A 6,331-nucleotide genomic window follows, 5' to 3' on the forward strand; every position below is an offset into this window, starting at 1 on the left:
TCTCTCATTTATGTATTTCTCTTTCATCTTCGTCTTCTTCTTCCCTCTGTCCAATTCTTCTTGTCTTTTTCTCCCTCCCTACAGCACATTTTTTCCTTTTCAGTTCGTCTTCTTCTTCTCCCTCTCTCTAATTCTTCTTTGTCTTCTTCTCCCTCTCCACTTTTTCACATTTCTTCTTCTTCTTCTTCTTCAGTTCGTCTTCTTCTTCTCCCTCTCTCCAATTCTTCTTGTCTTTTAATCTTTTTCTCCCTCCCCACTGCATATTTTTTCCTCTTCAGTTCGTCTTCTTCTTCTTCAGTTCGTCTTCTTCTTCTCCCCCTCTCCAATTCTTCTTCGTCTTTTCTCCTTCTCCACTTTTTCATATTTCGTCTTCTTCATCAGTCTTCACTCTTCCAATTCTTCTTTGTCTGATTGAGAGAAATGTGGCGTGATCTGTGTGAGAAAAATTGGGAAAATGATTTAGGGTTTTAATTTTGTAATGATTTTTAAAATAAAATGCGGGTACCCGCGGGCATTACCCGATCCATCCGTTTTTTCCACGGGCGGGTCGGGTACTGGCAAAATTTAATTGTACCCGTACCCGCCCGTTGCCAGGTCTACCAAGGACCTTAGTTTTTCGATTAAGTTTGACAAAAATAAAGATAAAATAGACATCTTCAAAAGAAACATAAGATATTTATATGTGTTGTGTGCGGAAGTAGCTTTGATACTACTGTTAGGTGCTAAAGTGGTATGCTTTGATCCTACACTCATCTCCATCAACAATGATTCAACACATACACATAAAACGATAAATCAGAACAATAAAGAACAAGGATTTTAGCGTGGTTCAGGTGTTAACTCCACAATCCCTTGGCACGGTTACATATGATTTCCCTCACACTCTTCTATCCTACGATGAAGATACTTTCTAATCTCTCTTTGATCTTAATCCCCATAATTAGATCCCAAATCCTAATCCTTATGATTAGATCTCTTTGTATTTGTATTAGACTTGACAAAAGAGGGCGTGTAGCCGCAGGTATGGGTATCTCTTTAAAATACCCGTTTCAAAGTTACCCATACCCGGCCCACCCGTGACAATTGCGGGTGAGCCAGGTAGACCTAGCAAAATGGGCGGGTGGGTCGGGTTAGGGTTGAGTCATCACGAGTATAGGTCCCACGGGTATGGGCCCAATACGGGTCCAAAATATTGGACCCCTACCTTACCCTATGCGGGTACGAGTGGACCTGCGAGTGCTCCTTTTTTCTCTCTTCAGGTTTTAATTTTTCTGTTTCACCCCCAATAGTTTTCAATTATGAGAGTTACACTCCCAAAATTCACTCTTAATAGCTGTATACACATGAAGTCAACAAAACCATACATCCTAGAAACTAAAGCTCCTCCCAAGAGATCAGCAGAATCAAGCTTCAGATACATAGACATAAGCATTCACCCTAGGAATAGCTTTTGAAAGTGCACAAAAATCCCAAACTCACTCCATCATCCTTTATTTTTTTTCATTCATGCATCCACATAGTTTGCATCCACACAGTTCCTACCGATACTAAGAATCAAAGGCATCTTAGTAAACCAAATAGACCAACAAGGATCCCAAATTCATTGCAAGAATTAAATAAATCATCCTACAAACAAAATGGGGCAAACTATGGCCAGAGCACACAACTGCAAACCAAACAAAATAAAAAGAATAATAAAGCCAAATTCACACAACCCCCGTTTATTTTATTAATCCAATTATTCACTATACCAGCAAGTTCATATCATACACAATCCTTCCCACAACACCCATGTAACTTTAAGAAGCAACACGACCAACAACTAGGTACTTAGCTTCAAACTTCTTCTCCCAATCATCAAGAACACCCATCTCTTTCTCGGACAGACCATCGAGAGAAGGAGTGATATCCTCGGATAGACTATCAACAATTGGGTACATAGATGTCAAGACTTTTGAATCTTTTGGGGGCTCACTAACAGTTGTATACTTGAATGAAAGGCTCATGTAAGGGTAAAAAAAATGTGCATGTGATTCTAAAGTAATAGCAAAACCCAGATAGCAATTGACGGAATAAGAAAAACCCAGATGTCAAAAATGAATAAAAATACAATCTTTGGTAAAAACTCACAGATTTGCAATGGTGGAGGTGTGATGGACTCAAAATGAAAAGTAATGAAGAGTGGAGATGGCGACGACGATGGTGACAATGTGAGAGAGGAGAGTTGCATTTGTGTGGAAGGGAGGATAGTCGGTGACGGTGTGATGATGTGAGACTGTGAGAAAGGAGATGGCGACGGTGAGAGAAAAGAGTTACGTTGCGTCTGTGGGATGAGATGAGAGGCGGGAGGGAGGAGAGTCGAATTGATAGTGATAGACTTTTAGGATATTAGGGATTTCAAAAAAATTTATTTATTTTTCAATAATAAATGGGTACCTGTGGGCACCCACGGGTTTACCCATCTAACCCGTTGACAATATGGGTCGGCCGAGTACGGGTCGAAAAAAAACGAGTTCAATTTCAAGGACCCACACTCTATATTTTTTTCCCGGGTATAGAGTGGACCCGTTTTGCCAGGTCTAGAGCCAGGTAATGCTCGCGGGTACCCGCACTTGATTTTTTTTGTAAAAAAAAATTGAATAATTATAATTCAAAATAAATGAATAATTAATCTAGATTCAAAAGTCAAAACAAATTAACAAACCCTAACTCTCAAACTAAAAAAAAAAAAAAAAAAAAAATGCGACTCAGTCTCATTCTCTCAAACTCAATCTCAACTCTCAACTCTCTCATGCTCACAACTCACTCACGTTGACGAACGACAACTCCCAAACCCAAGCCAATGACGAAATAACAATAGCTACAACTCTCCTCTCACTCTCATTCTCTTTCACTCCGACGTTGCCTCACTTAAACAGCAGCGGCTCTCACTCTCATTCTCCCTCACTCTGGCATTGCCTCACTCGAACAGTAGCAGCTCTCACTCTCATTCTCTCTCACTCCGATGTTGCCCCACTCTCAGAAGCAGTAGTCACTCTCAGCGGCAGCTCTCTCTCACGCCATCGTCGCCTCATGCCTTCGTCGCAACTCAATCTTCCAATCTCTGTCGCTGTCACACCGACGCCGTGGCCATCTGAGACTGAAAGTAAGGTATGTTGTTTACCTTAGCGATTGTTTGAACGTGATTTTGGGAGCAGTTTGTGATCCTCTGTGCTTCCTTGTTGTATGAAAATAAGCAAGTTAAATATGTAGTTGTTTTCTGGGTCAAACATAAAAAATTACAGAAAATGTCATTATATGCAGGTGACCCGCGGGTCGACTCGTACTCGTACCCGTATGGGCAGGTACGAGTCATGCATATGTCAACTTGTAGAAAAATTTGACCCATGCCCATTTTACCCGTGACCCATGTCTACCCGGCCCGTACACATTTGACCTACCCGTTTGCCAGGTCTAATTTGTATGCTAGCAAACTCACCTTTTAGAGCTCTTGCCTTCCTTAGCTTGCCTTCAAAGTTGATCATGCTTCAGACACACACCACGCTCAACTCCGGAGGCAAGCTGAGGAAGGCATATATGGGTAAAAAATCACACTAGACCCCTAACGGCCCAATAACATTATGATCATAATACGGCCAAGCGCCTTGGCCTAACTCTGGTTGAACCACATGGCCCAAAGCCTTGGTTCAATCCTTGTTGTTCTTGCAAAACAATTGTTGAGTGTTGGAAATGCGGATTTATTTTGTGATTTAAGGGTGAAATCGTACGAAATTCAAGTTTTAACGCATTATTTAGGATGAGTTTTATTACTTGTTTTGTTATCTCCTAGAATCACGGGTTTTGTTATGTTTTCAGGTATTCGGGTGCAAAAAGATAGATTATTTGTGCTTGTGTTGATTTTGGACATCTCAGACCCGTCGAGTGCGAATAAATCAAGGCGAGTAGAAAAATAGTGAAATTCCACATCTAAGCCGCAACACACTTTTCTGAGCCGCTATGTGACGACGACGAAACTGATTTTCAGCCGCAGCACACTTTTCTGCGCTACGACATAAAGCCGAAGAAATCCAAATTGCGCTACAGCTCAATTAATCCAAGCCGTGACATGATAGGGTTTTTTGAAGGAAAAATCACCAAAACCGAGTTGCGGCTCAATTCAACTACGCTAGGGTGCAATTAAACTAAGTCGCGGCTCAAATAAACAGCGTCACGGCGCAAATCGCGTAGAATGTAAAAATGTCACATTTCCAACCCTAATTTCGGTGACAATTATTTACAAGTTTGCCATTTTGTCTAAAAACTAAATAAAGGCAACTTTAGTCCATTTTTAGGGAGTTTTAGGTTTGATATACACATTTTAGGGAGAGAATACATTTGGGGCTTATTGGAAAGGTGGAGATTGGAGAGGAGAGGAGGTTCTCTTCCTCTCCTCCTCCTCCTTTGTTCTTCACGATTATGGTTCTAGGTGTTGTTGTTTCATTTCCTTTATGTTGTATTTTGTTTTCTAGGGATTTGATGTAATCTAATTGAAGGCTTGTGTTTTATTGTTAATCTATTTGTTTGATCCATTCTATTATGTTCTAGATTCATTCATTGCATTTAATTCAATCTTTAGTTGATATTAGGGCCTGATCAACCTTGATGTTAGTTGATTGATTGTATGAGACAAGATTGTGTATGGAATGATTGATTTGTAGCCTTGCCCTGGTATAGATTGGTTACTGTCTTTAAGATCGTCTTGCGCTTAATGGGTTTTCGTTACTAGACTAGGCTATATGCCACTAGCTAGTTTAGTTGATGGAAACACTAGGTTATTTTGAATAGTCATAGTAATACCTTAGAAACGAGAGAAGTCGTGTCTATCTTGATTAGCTCTGTGAATGAATGATTTGTGTCTGTGCAAATTGGTTCCTTCGTTATTTAGGCTAGGCTATATGCCACTAGCTAGTTTGAATGATGAAAGTACTAGGTTGAACCCGATGATGTACGAACCCTAGAATGGAGTGGAGAGAACAATAGTTTGATGATGAACACGTAGCCTGATAATTATGATAGAGTTAGAGCCCTAGGATTCTTTGTAGATAGTTAGATTTAGATTTACTTTAATGTCATTTTTATGTTTTATTTATTTCAATTCTTATTACTTTCATGAAGACATAGTTACTAGGATCGCGAGAGCACCTCCAGTTTCTGTGGGATTGACCCTTATTTGTGCACTATGCTGCGATTGCGACTCGTGCACTTGTAAAGGATTAAACTTTGTATGTCTGTTAACAGCCACAACCCAAATCCAGTTGATCTTGTGTTAAAGTCTTTTCTAAGAAGGTTCGCTCCACAAGCTGATCCAATCTACAAGTCAACCCCTTCTACGAGCCTATCCACACTCCACAAGTTGTGCTACTTTACAAAGCCATTTCACGATCTAGGTCACTCAATGAGTTGAAATGTGGTATGTAGGCCAATAAGAGCCTGTAATGTTGTACGTATTTGAGCAAAAAAATCTAGTATTAAGTGGAATAGGTGTATAACATTATCTCTATACGTAATTGTGATAAAATGATATTATAAGGTAAATAAGATGAAACTTCAATAAGATAGTAAGGCATTAGACTACCACACCTATTTCATTAAAGTCATTCTCCAATTTTTTAAAAACCAAGTCTACAAGAAAAGGCGAAGAAACCGTCCACTCCTCAATGCGATTTACATGTACTTTGGTCAATTCAATTTGGTGTCTCTTATACTCTAAACCAAGGAATTGATTCCAAGAATCCATCTGTTTTTCTTATTTCTCGGAAATTTGTGTCATTTTTAAATTGACCCCAAGCAATTAAATAAGTTAGGTAATATTCACATTATTTGTTGACTTTTGGTTTGATTATTTTTAAATTGAAAGAGATGGCTCTCCTCATGTAACGCCACTTCTTTTAAGCAATATACTAATACAATTTCTTGACTTGGTGGCCTACTAGAAGAAATTATTTCTTTAGTTCATAAAATGAGCTTTAATTTTATCAATGTTCGTTAGCAACCAATTCAATTCCCAACTACCTTAATGTGACCCAATTCATTTAACTCTTTATTATTATTATTATTACATATTTAAATCAAAACATGAAATTGACTCTTGACATTAATTTGTAATCTTATGTTATGATTTAAATATATAATAATTAAAATAATACAGAAGTTGTAGAAACATTTGGTTATAAACTACCCTAGGTGATCGAGTAGTTCGATAGAGACTCTTAACGTATTAATCAAGATATCTTTTAAACTCCCATAAAAAATCAAGAGAGGCAGTTGAATAACTCATTTAAACCACCTTGAA

This window comes from Pistacia vera, unplaced genomic scaffold (genome assembly GCF_008641045.1).
Source record: "Pistacia vera cultivar Batoury unplaced genomic scaffold, PisVer_v2 Contig211, whole genome shotgun sequence".
NCBI lineage: Eukaryota > Viridiplantae > Streptophyta > Magnoliopsida > Sapindales > Anacardiaceae > Pistacia > Pistacia vera.